Source organism: Canis lupus, chromosome 2 (assembly GCF_011100685.1).
Source record: "Canis lupus familiaris isolate Mischka breed German Shepherd chromosome 2, alternate assembly UU_Cfam_GSD_1.0, whole genome shotgun sequence".
In the NCBI taxonomy this organism is placed as follows: Eukaryota; Metazoa; Chordata; class Mammalia; order Carnivora; family Canidae; genus Canis; species Canis lupus.
Window position 1 is genome coordinate 52,429,598 of NC_049223.1, and position 14,560 is coordinate 52,444,157.

Here is a 14,560-nt window from a genome sequence, read left to right on the forward strand (position 1 = left end):
GATCCTTGGAGAAGCCTTTGGGCAGAGGGTCACCTGCTTTGCTTTCTTTCAGGTGAACAACCCAAAACAAGCAGGGAGCCTCCTCTGGCCTAGATGAGTGACTATGTAGGGACAGTCAGTGCACATTGGAATATCATGTACAGTTTGTTTTGCCTACAAAATGGATCGTTCATCTGATGTGAAAGCAGTGGCTTGCAATCCTGGGCTTTGGTTTGGTTTTGTTTGTTTCCTGCTCTAATCTTTTCTCCTTTTGCTCAACTATTTCTTGTTGTGACTTATTAAAAAAAAATCTGGATTTTTGTGAGTCAAGAGAATGAAGACATGGGGAAAGGGTGTCAGGGTGTGGATTAAGAATGAAAATGTCAGTTCAAATGCACAAGAAGACACCAATTGCCACTCCTAGGAAAGTCAAGAGTGAATTTTTGGTTGTGGAATCCTAACAGCTAGTAGAATGGAGTCATGCTCTGTTCTTGACAGAAATGGCTATAAAAGTGATCAAGGGTATATAAAAAAGCAGGCTATGTTTTCCTCACTGTGTTCCCCTGAGCTTCCTTGTCTCAGCTTCAGTATTTGTTCAGCAAATAAAAGCAGCTTTGAATGCCAGGAGTTAAAGGGAAGCCCATTCCTGTCTGTCTAGTATATTGGAGGAAAGAGTTAAAAACATTGTTCCTTGACATAACATGATCCCGGTCAGGCTTCTAGTCAGTACGGCAGGGTGAGATCTCCTGGTGTGAGGCCTGTTAGATGCAAAAACATGTCCAGAAGCTCCCTCCATTATCTCCATGTGCTGTTAAGCTGCCCAAGGTCTCTAAAGATTGTGAGAGGGACAGACAGTTGCATCTTCTCTGCTTCCTTGCTATTTTCCATCATCTGCTGGTATGCAGCCCTGCAGCAGCTCCCTTCCCCCTCACCCTCATTCTCCACTCGTATATTATGCTCATGGCCAAAACCAGATTCAATTACTGTGAAAAAATGAAAAAAAAAAAAAAAAGAAGAAGAAGAAATTCAATTTAAGCAGGCAAAGGGTTGGATTTAAGAATACAAAAGCAGGCAGCCTTATGCATAGATCTGTTTAGCACCTAAGAAAGTCCTAACATGTTCTTTTCATTTCTATTCAAAGAATGACTAGACAGAATTCACCAGGGAACATTTTGGGGAGAATTCTTCCTTGATTGGCAAAGACAAGGGGGAATGACCTCATAAATTTCTTCCATCACTAATTTTTACAAGTCTTTATGAGAATATTGGCATCGGAGGCCTTTACCCCAGAGTAAGCTGGTACCCTTTGTGGGAAACCATTTACATAGATGTGGAGCCTCATGAAATACTTGATCCAGCCAAGGTGCACTCACTGGCAGGTGAAGAAAGCAGACTTATTCTCTCAGTCAACAAAACTGCCTTCACAGTGCTTTCCTTTGCCGTAGCTCTGGTGACATTTTGAGAAGTTACTGAAAGTAGGAGTGGAATGGAAATCATCCTTTTGTTTCCCATTGCAACCTCCCCCCACCCCCAGTACGATGAACCAGGTTTCACCAGCTAAAACTGATGAAGCATAGAGTCTCTAGCACCCTCCTACAACTTCAATTCTGTTGCTTTGTGTTGCTGGTTGATGACATCAACTTGTTTGTGGCAAGAACATAAATTCTACAAATAACTGAAATATTAAACGGAAATGTTACTACTTTGCCTTGATGCACCTTCCAATGAATCTTACCAAGCCCTATCCAGAATTTTTTTTTTTTTAACATAGCTATCTGTAGATGACCTCCATTTCTTCTTGTTTGGTTTATTTCCCCAGCAAGTCCTCTTATCTATCTGATTTCTCTGTAGTAGATGCCTGGGTTTGGCCTGACCAACCAACTCACTCTAATCCTGATTTCTGGAAACTGCTCCTGCTTCTCCAAGACTGTTGACATTCTGCAGTGAGTTCATGACCTCACTCCGGCCTCACCCCATACTCCACACCTACTCTCAGACGCTCTTGATTTGTCAGCAGTGGGCACCTGATTCAACCTGAGCCATTCAGAATCTCTCCTCAGAGAATTTAGATTCCAGCCTCTGTCATGCTGGTCTCCCTCCTAGACAAAGGAGACAGAACATTGCAGACTGTTGGCTCCTGAGTTTTATGGGGAGGAATCAAATTTTCTACCACATTAGAAGGTGAGAAAGCTGGTCTACAGGTATAAAATCAAGCAGATAAACAGGGAGAAACATAAATGAATGAAAGTTGGAGAGAAGGTATCTATAAGACTCCCAGGGTTCCAGCCTCTGATTTTCATCCCTTTCAGAGCCTGGCTGTATGCCTACCCCAGGGGCCTATGAGCTAATCATGTGTTAGAATAATGCTTTTGCCTTCAGAATTAAATTTGCTAGGGTTGGTTTCTGTTCTCCATAACCCAAAGAATTCTAATCCGTCTTATACCTTTGCCTTCAGTGACCACCTCCTCTTCTATGACTTGATCGTGGCCATTATTCTTTATGATGCCGAAGTTGTCTGATGAACTTGATGTAGCTCCCAGAGCATGGTCAGGGTGTCTCATTCCTGAGACCTGGCATAGTAGGATTTTGCTATAGGAGCACAACAAAATATTGTTTGGGTTGAATTACTCGTTGGCTAACCCTGTGGCTGATGCAGTCTCCTTTTGTGTGATTCTCTTCTGTGTCTTCTGTCTGTTCAAGGCCAGCCATTTTCCCAAAGCCAAGAAGAATCTACATAAAAATTGGACTGTCTTGGGCATCTGGGTGGCTCAGTGGGTTAAGGATCTACCTTGGGCTCAGATCATGATACCAGGGTCCTGGGATTGAGTACTGCATGGGGCTCTATGCTCAGTGGGGAGTCTGCTGCTTCCTCTGCTCTTCCCCCCCTGCTCATGACCTCTCTCTCTCAAATAAATAAATAAATTCTTTTTTAAAAACCTGTTTATCTTCTGTCCTTTTAAAAAAGCATATTATTTCCACTCAATTCAGTACCTTTCCTAGATTGTCTCTTCACATCATCATTCATTTATGGTTTTCTGAATAAGCCTCTGCAAATCTTCTCGTTATATTGAGGTGCTCCTGTCCCTGGAGTTACCTCAGTCTCTGCAGCCCAGGAAGAAAGAATATATAAACTACTTGCAGACAGCCAAAACACACACGGGTATGCAGGATACAATAAATGTCCCTGCACACAAAGCAAATTAATTTTCAGCACTGAGACTCAGAGTTCAGTGAAAGTAGCTTTCACTGGGTGTGAGTCACAGGTAATCAGTCTTTGTGACATAACCTGTGAGTTAGTAAATTCTCACTGGTTTTGATGAAAAGCCTTCTTTGTCCATGTGGTTATTAGCAGGTCTGTCAAATTGCATGACAAGATGAAATGAAGCCCTGAAATCTTACTTCTCCATGGCAGTGGAGGAAAAAAAATAAAACAAACTCCCAAATCACGTCTCATGGCTGGATCCATAGCTTTAAGAGCTGTGTACTTTAGGTTAGCAAGAAATTGGCTTTATAAGGGGCTATCTTTTTCATCAGACAACTTACCACTTGGTATACAAATTGAATTAGTGATTTAAAAAGACTCCAAAGGGGCAGAATATACTTCTATTTCTGAAGTCATATATGAGGCTGTGAGACTATGATTAGTAAACACAGGTTCTAATTTTCAGTGGCTACAAAGTGTCAAGTGTGTGAGAGCTCCATGTTGAGTGGGGAGTGCACCTTTTATAACTTTTATCAGTGCAAATTATGGTGCACCAGGTACTTACTTCTCTATAACAGGAGGGTCAAGTAGATAATTAATGAGAATTAATCTGTAAAAAGGAATACAATCTCCAATTCAAATCTTGGTTTATGACTTGGTTTATTATGCAACTATGAAACTTCAAAGAGCGCTAACTCCATGTGGCACTTTAATTACATTTTATTATATTTAAGAGCTTTATGGAAATTTTGCTCGCTGCCAAGAAATGGTTCTTGGGAACACTGGCCTCCTCAACAGGCTGCTGGGGCCCCCGTTCCCAGAGCAACTACAGAGAGATGCCGCTCTCATCTCTGAGAAAGAAGGTGCGAACAGCTGCTAGGTGAGACATTGGCTTGGGGAGTGGCCAAGGATAATTTCTCTAGAGAGGGTAGAAGCCCAGGACCCAATTCCTCCCCACTCCCCCCATAAAGGCTCCAAATTCAGACATTCCCAAGGGCAAGCGGAAAGGCTTCTGTTGAGGGACAGGCTCTTGGAGGATCAAAACCATGAAGTGTCGATTCTATGGTGACCTCAGAGATGGCTGGTTCCACCACTTGGGGGAAGAAAATCAAACAAAATAAAATGCAGACCAGTGGAGCACAGGCATCTCCTTTCATTGTACATGAACTCAACTTTCTCGATCATGTTGGCTTTGGCAGTAAGGGAAGAGACCCTTCCTTTAATAGCTGCATTGTTTTCCCAACCTCTTATCTTCATTAGAGCATGAAACTAAGGAAAAAGAACTCTTAGGTTAACATGACCTTGGGTCTGAATCCAGGGCTGAGGGCCAGGGTTCCTCCCATCTGATTCCAGCTCTGGTACTGACTTGTGCTATGGCCTTGGGCTAAGCCGCCTCGTCTCCGTGCTGGGTCTGCCTGCTGCTAAAATGACAAGCATGATGCCATCCATGCTGACCTCACTGGAACATTGTGCAGACTAGTTGAAAACTTTTTTTTTTTTTTTTTTTTTTGTCTTAGTGAATAAACGTTTTGGGTTCTTGATGATGGCAGTCTGAAGGAATGCTTGGCAAGGGGAAAAAGGAGACTAGGTTGGTTTGTTTGGCGGGGTAAGAAACAGAACAATATGTCCAAAGGTGCTCCTGCACAAAGTAAATAAAGTAACGATATTAAAAAGTGAGTTTGTTGTGAGGAGAAATTGCCCTCAGGCTTGAAGGATTTGGCTTTTTTCTCTTATCCTTACCAATAGATGAGCACCATCTTTTCAGAAATGATAAAATCTAGGGGTCATTGGACTAAATGTACTTCATTTGAATAAAGGAGAGAAAAGATGACTCCATTTTCTCCAAGGGATGGAGAATGTTGTGGGAAAAGTGAAATAAGGGCAGCCCCAGGTGGCTCAGCAGTGTAGCACCGCCTTCAGCCCAGGGCGTGATCCTGGAGACCCAGGATCGAGTCCCTATCAGGCTCCCTGCATGGAGACAGCTTCTCCCTCTGCCTGTGTCTCTGCCTCTCTCTCTCTCTTCTCATTCTCTCATGAATAAATAAATAAAATATTTTTTTAAAAGTGAAATGAGATTAGTATAAGACTGAGAATTAGAGTTATTGGCATTTTCCAAGCGTTCTTAAAAATTCTATCTATAGTATTGAAAGTAGAGAGGAGAGAATCAGAGTCCTACCTAGTGCTGTGAAACGATGGCCAGCATTGTTCACTTAGTCATTTGGTAAACATACTGTGGAGCACATTTATTGGGGTATAGTTCTTGCCCTGAGAGAGAGCTTAGTATTAATGGTAGGGATGAGTGAGAGGGGCTCATTGTAAGAGGTCAGATCAGCTCTCCCTAGTGAGGTGGTAAACTCAGGGGGCAGGACTCCCTGGGTAGAAAAATGAGGAGAGGAGTTCCCTGGGAATCAGAGGAGATTCACAGAGGAAGAATTCCAAGGAGGAAGGGCAGTTCAGAAAGGAGGGCCAAGGAGAGGGGGCTTGTGGGGAGATAGAGAGGGTGGCAGCAGATGAAGCCATAGAAGTCAGCCATGGCTGGCTATCAGGAGGGAGAGTGGGCCTGTCGTTTTATTCTGACCCCATCATGTGCTCACCCCAGGGAGCAGTGCTGAGTTCCTCAGTTCCCTCAGAAGTCAACTGGGGATAGTGGTAGTGCGTAGGCCATGGGGTTGTTGTGGGTGCTAAATGCTACCATAGGTGGTAACTCTCAGAGGTTAGAACACTGGTTGATGGGCGCTGGGTGGTTCACTTGAGTAAGCATACCACTCTTGGTTTCAGATCAGTTCATGATCACAGGATCCTGGGATTGAGCCCCTTGTCCATCTCTATGCTGGGTCCTAGAATCTGCTTGAGATTCTTGCTCTCCCTCTCCCTCGACCCCCCCCCCCCCATACACATGCTCTCATTCACTCGCTCTCTCTCAAAATAAATAAATCTTTTAAAACAGAACAGTGGCTGACACAAAATACCTTCTCAATGCCTGGGAATTTACTGATGTCCAGGCATTAGTGGAAAAAGTCTGGTCTTGACTCCAGGGTCAGAGGGAAGCCATGAAGTTAGGGTAGGAAGGGCACTGCCATGACATAATTGGCATGGAGAATGAGGAGGAAATAAAGTGAGATGAGGTGCACGAGGAGGAGAGAGGGTTTGAGAGTAACAACAGAGGGGAGGTGATAGAACTGCATGGCAGCAGGGTGAAGGCTCTCTGCTGTCTCCCAGGCTTGTGACTTGGGCAACTAGGACACAGGGTGGTAGTTTGAAGCTGAGGAAGAAGATCTATAAGAAATAGAGGGAAGGGTGGGAAGGTGAGTTTATTGGTGTGTGAATTTCGAGGTACCCGGGAACTTACAGATGGGGCATTCTGAAGACCAGTAGAGCTGGATCTGGATCTCTGAAAACAAATCTGGACTAGGGATGCAATTTAGGGAGTCTTTGGGTTGGGTAAAATTATTTGTGAAAAGTCTAGAAAATCTAGGACAGACTAGAAAAAGAAGTATGAGGGAACCAAGAGAAAATGAAGCTGCAGGACCCAAGGGAGAAGAGTTTGATTAAACTTGGAGTTAACCCTCCTATCCGATTTTTCTGTCCCTTCTCCAGATGACCTCCACGTCCTGTACAGGCACCTGGCCTTATTTCTATTATCTTTGGTGGGCCACAACACTCTTCTCTGATTCCTTTGTTCTTCCAAGCTATACGGTTTTACACATAATTTTCTTTAAAACACCACACAACTTCTGGAGCAATATTGATAATAAAGGTCCAGGCAAAAAATTAAACATGAAGTAACTTTTTATCAAACTCCATGAATACGTATTAGATTTCTAATGAAGTACACGTATGCAACTTTAAGAGTAATTAGAAATCCAGAATCACTAAAAACAGACAAACACAGATTGTACATTTAACCACGCAAATTATTTTTTTAATTCAGCATGAAAACAAACACCATAAGCAAAGTCAAAACTCAGAAAAGTATTTGCAATTCCTATCACAGGGGGAATAACTAATCTCTCTAGTCACACAAAGAGCATCTAGAAATCAAAGCAAACAATTCTCATGAAAATAAAAATAAGTAGGCTTGAACAGTTAACACACAGACAAAAGAAGATATGAGTGGCCTGAAGCAAAACAAAAATAAAAGATACTCCATCTCATTCATAATGAGTGAAATGCAAATTAACACCAAGATAGCATTTTGTACTTATAAGCTTAAGGGAAAATCCCCCCAAACAGCACGTTTTGTTGGTGAGACAGTTGGGAAGTAGACACTATAATTCACTGCAGATGGAAATGCAAAATTGAAATAACCTGAATAACCTTGAGGGAGGAAGATTTAGTATCAAATTTATCAAAATTACAGATGCCTTTGCTCTTTGCTTCAGAAATCTCACTGCTGAGAATCCTGCCTACAGATCCCCCTGCACACCTGTAAAGTGATAGATGGAGATTATTCACTGTGACACTGTTTGCAATAGCTAAAGGGGGGAAGCCACACAAGTAACTTCAGGAGGGTATTTGGTTGTGTGAAGTATCGTATACTCTCAGAATGTAGTAACATACAGCCATTAAAAAAAAAAAAATGGTGCCTGGGTGGCTCAGTTGGTTAAGCCTCTGCCTTCAGTTCAGGTCAGGACCCTGGAGTCCTAGGACCAAGCTCAGTGGGGAGCCAGCTTATCCTTCTCCCTGTCCCCAGCTCCAGCCCTCTTTTGCTCATGCTCTTTCTCTCAAGTAAGTCAAAGAAATCTTAAAAAAAAGAACGAATGAAATGGATTAGATTGCACTAAGGTGGTGAGATCTCTCCAGGATGTAGTATGTTAAAGATGCAAGGGGCAGAATGGCTACGTAGTGCTGCAGTTTGTGTGAGAAAGTGGGGTGATGAGAACTTCTATCTGTATCTGCCTCTAATTCAAATATTTTGGAACACAGCTCTCTCCAGTGAATTCTATATTCTTTGGCAGTATAAACAAATATTTACTCTTATAGGTGATAGAGGAAAATGGGATAGAGGGTATATTTTTAGTGGGATATATTCTGTATGCAAAAAACACAAATAATTTTTTCGATCTCCTTTATCTGTTTCACTCATCCCACCACCTGCCTTCCCTTTGGCAACTATCGGTTTGTTTTCTGTACTTAAAAGTCTGTTTGGGAGCACCTGGGTGGCTCAGTTGGTTATGTGTCTGCCTTCCACTCAGGTCATGATCTCAGGATCCTGGGACTGAGCCTTGCATCGGGCTATCTGATCAGTAGGGAATCTGCCTCTCCCTCTTCTTCTGTCTTTGAATGCTCTCTCTCTCTCTCTCTCTCTCTCTCTCTCTCTCTCACACACACACACACACACACACACACACACATATACACACACACAATCTCAAATAAAATCTTTTTAAAAAATGTCTGTTTGTTCCTTTAAATTTCACTGGAATTTAATTTAGGACTGAGATCATACAGGATTTGTCTTTCTCTGACTTAGCATTATACCCTCTTAGCTCCATCAAAGTTGTTGCAAATGGCAAGATCTCATTCTTTCTATGGCTGAGTAGTATTCATTCTGTGTGTGTGTGTGTGTGTGAGAGAGAGAGAGAGAGAGAGAGGTCTTTTTCATCCATTCATCTATGGATAGACACTTGGGTTGTTTCCATATCTTGGCTATGCCACAAACCATAAGGGTGTACATATATCTTTTTGAATTAATGCTTTTGTTTTCTCTGGGAAAACTGGATCATGTGGTAATTCTATTTTACATTTTTTGAGGAACCTCCATACCTCAAATTTTAAACTACATTCAAGAGTTTTAGATTAGTAGCACTGGTATTGCTACTTTGAAATTATTTTTTCTATAGTCCTTCATATAAAACAAATGATGAATTATATTAATATTGTTAGAATTAAATTTTCTGGCATGAAAGAAAATTTTAGTTATAAAGTCAAAGAAGTTAAGTAATAATGCTAAAAATAGAAAAATCAGTGTGAACTATTATTTTTAAAAATGTTATTTGTTATTTGGCACAGAAATTGCCTAGAAAAAGTTACCTTGTGAACATACACACTCCTCATGCCCAGAATTTAGTTTTTAATATCTTTGCCCTCCCCTCACCACCAAAAGAGCCTAGATTCCTTAAGAAATATCTGATTTTTCATTTAGTGTGTGTTTGGGGGAGTGGTGGCACAGTGATGAGCAAAAAACCTTCCATGGAGTATTGCGATTCTATCAAATGACACAGAATCTAACTTGTTGAGGCTTCAACTGGCCAAAGATACAACAACTTAGACATCAGAAAGACAGTGTTTTGTAATTGACATTGAATCTATGGAAATCCATGAGTCTATAAGAATGCTCAAAAGAAAGGCATATATATATTTGTATGTCACCACCGAGGGGACTGGTAAATTGAAAGAGAAAGCATTTATCCTGCTTTTCCAGGAGAAACTGTATTTCAAGTTTACCAAATAGTTCCAGTTGATAGGGGAGACTGCTCTACCTTACAGAAGAATGGCAGTTAAAAAAAAAAAAAAAAAAAAAAGAATGGCAGTTGATATATACAAGAAGAAAATTAGATTTAGGAAATCATCATGGTACAACCACAAAAGAAATTTTTCATTCAGGCAGAAGAAATAATTGCTTTTCTGTCAGGATGGGTTTTCCAACCACCATCATGTCCCAAAGGTCCTGAGTTTGAGATCATCAGGTGAATGCTTGATGAGGTACTGGACATTGGTGTGGTACCCCCAAAACGCCCCCTATTCATGGGAGAGAACCTAGCAATGGAAGGATCAGAATGTTACAGATGCTCAGTCTAGCTTTACGAATGGTGGGACAATCCATTTGCTATGAGATATGAAATAAATTATATCATATGGAATGCACTGTGTCCCTAAATGTAGTAAATCCCTTCCTGTTTATAGGCAATATGGCAGGTAGAGGGATAAACTAAATGATGTCTTTAGGAAGTGGGCAGAGAAATCTTGAAGAAGAAATGACAAGTGGACAGATGGGAACAGAGGTAGGATGGAGACTTTTCCCCTCTACCTTGTCATGGAGCTGTGTAACTTAACCTACTAAAAAAATAGAGTAAACGAATCAAATACTTAAAAATAAGTGATTAAATATTTCACCATTCCTTGTTAAATATGAACTTGAAGATATTAAAATAGGAGAAAAAAACTTTCCAACTGTAGTCAACTAAATTCTGTTGCTTTTTATTATGCCTTTTGTGAAAAGAGGGTGGCTAATCCATAAGATTGTGGTCTTCCCATCTTCCCTGCTGTCTCAAAGTCAAGTTGATATAACTTAGCTCCACTCTTGGACTGCTGAGCGAAGAATGGTCTTTTGCATGGATATACTACTCATGTTCCTCCTCTCCCTCATGTTCCTCCTCTCCCTCACCCTACATAATCCCCCATCCCATAAGAACCTAACCTCATGGGTGTGATGAGAGATTCCATTCTGATTGCCTAAGGAGGATATCAGAAGGTCTGAGGATTTGGGTACTGATGCTTAGGAAGGACCTGGAGCTTTTCTTCACAGCAATTCAAGTCGGCCAGACCTGCCCTTGCAGCAACAAAGTTCTGGTAGATCTTTCTTCCCTTTGCTGCTTATGGATACCAAGCAGCAATCATTTAGAAGGCACTTGTGAAGTGAGATTATCCACATGTAGAATTTAGGGCAAGTTGCAAAGGGCGGGTATACCTATGAATGGGAAGACTGTATCCCTGCCTTTTCCCCAGAACCCCAGGCTCTGACCAGCAATTTTCAGCATTTATGCTTTTGTGCACACATCAAGAGAATTAGATGAACCCAACCCTTTGGTTTTCTCTTCTTGCCCATGGCGCAAATTTAAATTTTAAATCATTAAATAGAAGTGACACTTTCTCACTTCGATGCCAGGTAAGGGCCTTCAGAGTTCCCAGGAAAAAGACTGTAAGTGACCTTCTTTGTTACGATTCTTAAAACCAAATGAAAGGCATTAATGGCCTCAGGAGCAACTCACAGAAACATACAAAAAAGGATGAATTTGAAACTAACTTTCCTGGGATGATGATTCTTCTTGGGCCATCACTCGGATCTCAGACCAGAGGGCTGGGTTGGTGAGAGGATAGAAATTGCTGGTATTTGTAAGGCTCTGAATCATCCAGAAATTAAATTCAAAGCCTGATGGATGTTTGAACCTAGCCAATCGCTATAAGCCCTAAATACCATTTCCTTGAGTGAAGGAGAAATTATGCTCATGGTAGAGACAAGGAAGTCAGGAAGTCAGAGAACATTAGAGCAAGAAGTTTTGAAAGAAACCCCAAGGGAAGGGGCTGTAGAAGTGAACGGTTGCAAAAAAAAAGGGGGGGGGTGGAACTCGGAAGGCTAAGTCTGGGAGATTTTAAGAGTGTCTAGGCAAGGGAAACCTGATGGAGCCATTTACTTCATGAGTGTTTGAGTATCTTCGAAGTGTTGGGCATTGTGCTGGGTGCCAGCAATGCAGTGGTAAGGGGAGTAGGCATGCTTCCCGCCGTAACGGAGCTACTGTAGGAAAAGGACATACATCAAACCATATCCCAAGCATCAAAGTCACAACTGTGCTAAATGCTCCGAAGGAGAGGCACTCAGTGCTATGGATATATGGCACGGGGACATTTTTCTCAGTCAACCAGGTCAGGGATCTCCCAAAGGAGCAACGCTCAAACCAAATCTTGAAGTGGGAGTAGGATAAAATTCAAGGCAGTGGGAATAGCACATGCAAGAATCCAGAGGCAAGAAGAGTGTGGCTATTTAAGGACTAGAAAGAAGGCCAGAGTGAGAGGCCAGTGCAGGATAAGAGTGTTCTTTACCCTGCTGAGAAGGATGGTTCTTTATTTGGCAGCTGTTTTCCAAACATTTCCTCCATGAGTGCTAGTCGAGGGACTGCATGACAAGGACCGTATGTTGGGGTAGAATGCCCGGGACCCCGGGGTCACAGATCCCGTGCTGCACTTGTCAACCATTCAGCAAAGATTAATTGGACCTTACTTTGTGCTAGGTTCCGACCTGGGAGAGATGGTGGTTAACACTATTCTTATTTCTCCCTGGTCTTACAATTTTTGATTGATCTACCGACTTGTGTGTTCTAAACAATCACTTAATTTTGAGACAGAACAAAGGAAGCTCTCTTGAAACCAAAACTATCATATGTCATCATAAATTGTGGTATACAGTCTCGCCAAGGTGTTTTCTTGAGATTGCTAAATATAGACCTGTGATAAAGTACAACCCAAATGACAAAGAGAACCCTGACCTTTTGGCTTGATATCACTCATCTGTGAATCTGTAGAACATGCCTTCAGTCAGATTCTCAAAGGAATCTCAAGAAAACACCTTAGTGAGACGGTATACCCTACAGGTGGTAGTTCTGAACCTTTCAACCCATGGTAGGAATACCCAGGTTTCTAAGCCAAAATGTTCCTCAGTTGTTGGGGCTGGTTGATCCTACTGAGAGGAGTGTTAAGGATCAGCTCCTTTAAAGGTTTTCGTCTTTCTCTAGTCAGCCTTTTATTTCAAGGCAAAAAGAGTGTGGGTTCTACAATGTTCAATCTTGGGAGGAACTCCAACTTGGTAATGATTCATCAATATCACTAGCAGGAGCTGAAGTAAAACCAGACGTATAGCAGATGTAATTTCAATTCCAAAGAGTCTGTAAATGCTGAGTGTGCTCTGTTTGTGTTCGACTGATGATTGGTTAATTTCTTAAATTGGACGGGTACTGCTGCCTGCCTTAACAAATAGGAAGATAGACACTCTTGTTGGCAGATTGGCTTTGCAATGCAGTTATTACATTCCCGTCTGCCAGCCTCCCACTTTATATCTCCATCCATGGAACATTGACACAGTGTTTTTAGAAAATCCTGGAATCTGTAGAATCTCCACGTGAATCATTGAAAGGTGACCTGGTTCTCATGACAAAACCAGTCTACCTTTTTTCTCTACCTTTAATCTTGGGGTATACCTTATCAAATTGTTGCCCCCTGTTAGATTAAAGACTGTATATTGATGGTGGCTCCCTCTTAGTGTGTCTGTATCGGTCTGGTATATCAATACCACTAGCTCTTGATCTTTATTGTGTGATGTAATTCACTGAGGACTGGGGGCCATCACTTCATGCCCCGTCTCTAAAAGGGACAGGCTTAGATGTAAAATTAGCCCTGTTCTAGCATCTTAAAGTGTGTTGAAGAAGACACACTAATGCACACAAACCAGTTAGAGGGCCATACTTTTGTTAGTTCGGCCCTTCCTCTTCTTAAAGATTTTCACTGTACTCGCCTTGCAGCTCCCAAATGAAGTTTATTTCTTCATCTTTCTCTCTGTATTCCCGTAGTTTCAATTCTGTCCCTGCACCATCCCCAGACGTAAAGCTCTGTCCCTCCAAAGTCAAAGATTGACTCACATCTAAGCATGTTTTGACTTTAGTAACTTCATACAAGATTAAGGAGGGATTGCATCATGAGGGCCTCTATGTTTTGACTTCTCCCTGCTATACCCTCCTTTCCTTCCCACCTTTTCTGTCTCTTTAACTCAGCCTTTGAAGTAACAAGCATGTTCTCTCTTTTACACAAAGTGGTTCACAGAGCAGTGTAGGTATTCTAAGAGAAAAAGCAGGGAGGTGATGGTTCTGTTGCTTCAGGAAAGTAAGGAGTAGGATTTACTTGTCTTGGATCCCTCCCTTCTTCCCCCAAGCAAACTTGAGAAAAAGGAGCTTTCTTTAGGATGTAATCCCAGGAAATAGGAATAAGGAATGAAGAAGTGAGACAGGAAAAGGAAGGAAGCCAACAAGAGCTTAGTTGTGCTAAGGAACTCTGGAAGATAGTATTGAAGGAAATTTTTCAAAAGGCAGGATCATGCCTCTCACAATGTAAAATGAATATGTATCAAGGTTTTGTCCAACTTATCAGTTATTAAGGGAATTGTCTAAATAAGACATTTGAAGTTCAAATGAAAATTTGGCATACTCTCTGCTGGGCAGGCAGATAGAATTATCTGGTCAAAGACAATTAAAGTAACACAGCCTGGTAGACAAAGCCTCAAGGGTCACCAGACCGCACCTAGCAGTCCTTTGAAAACACATCCAATTATCTCTTTTGTCCATTTCAAGATCTTCCACAACTTTTCCTGACAGCCTATGAAACATGTCCCAGAGTTGTCCTACCTGAATGGCAAGGAAGCTAGAGTATTTATGCATTGAGTCCAGTCTGGCATAATTGAAGACTTTTGACAGTCCGGCCCTTCCAGCACTGTGCGTGGGCCAAGCACGGTCTCCTGACCAGAAAAAAAAAAAAAAAAAAAAAGGAAAAAAAAGCCCTCAGGCAGAGTCACAAGGGTTGGCAGGAAATAGCTCTCCGTGTGTAGAGGTGAATGCC

The 14,560-nt window shown here is 41.8% G+C and overlaps 1 long non-coding RNA gene across 1 annotated transcript; it reads right to left on the reverse strand.

Annotated features, from left to right (window-relative positions):
• Positions 1-326: 326 nt before the first annotated feature.
• On the reverse strand, positions 327-3,179 carry LOC111094657. The gene is made up of 3 exons (XR_005355001.1): positions 2,971-3,179; positions 2,423-2,568; positions 327-962 (listed from the first exon to the last, which is right to left on the reverse strand). It is a non-coding gene; the product is annotated as an uncharacterized LOC111094657 (long non-coding RNA).
• Between the last annotated feature and the right edge of the window lie 11,381 nt (positions 3,180-14,560).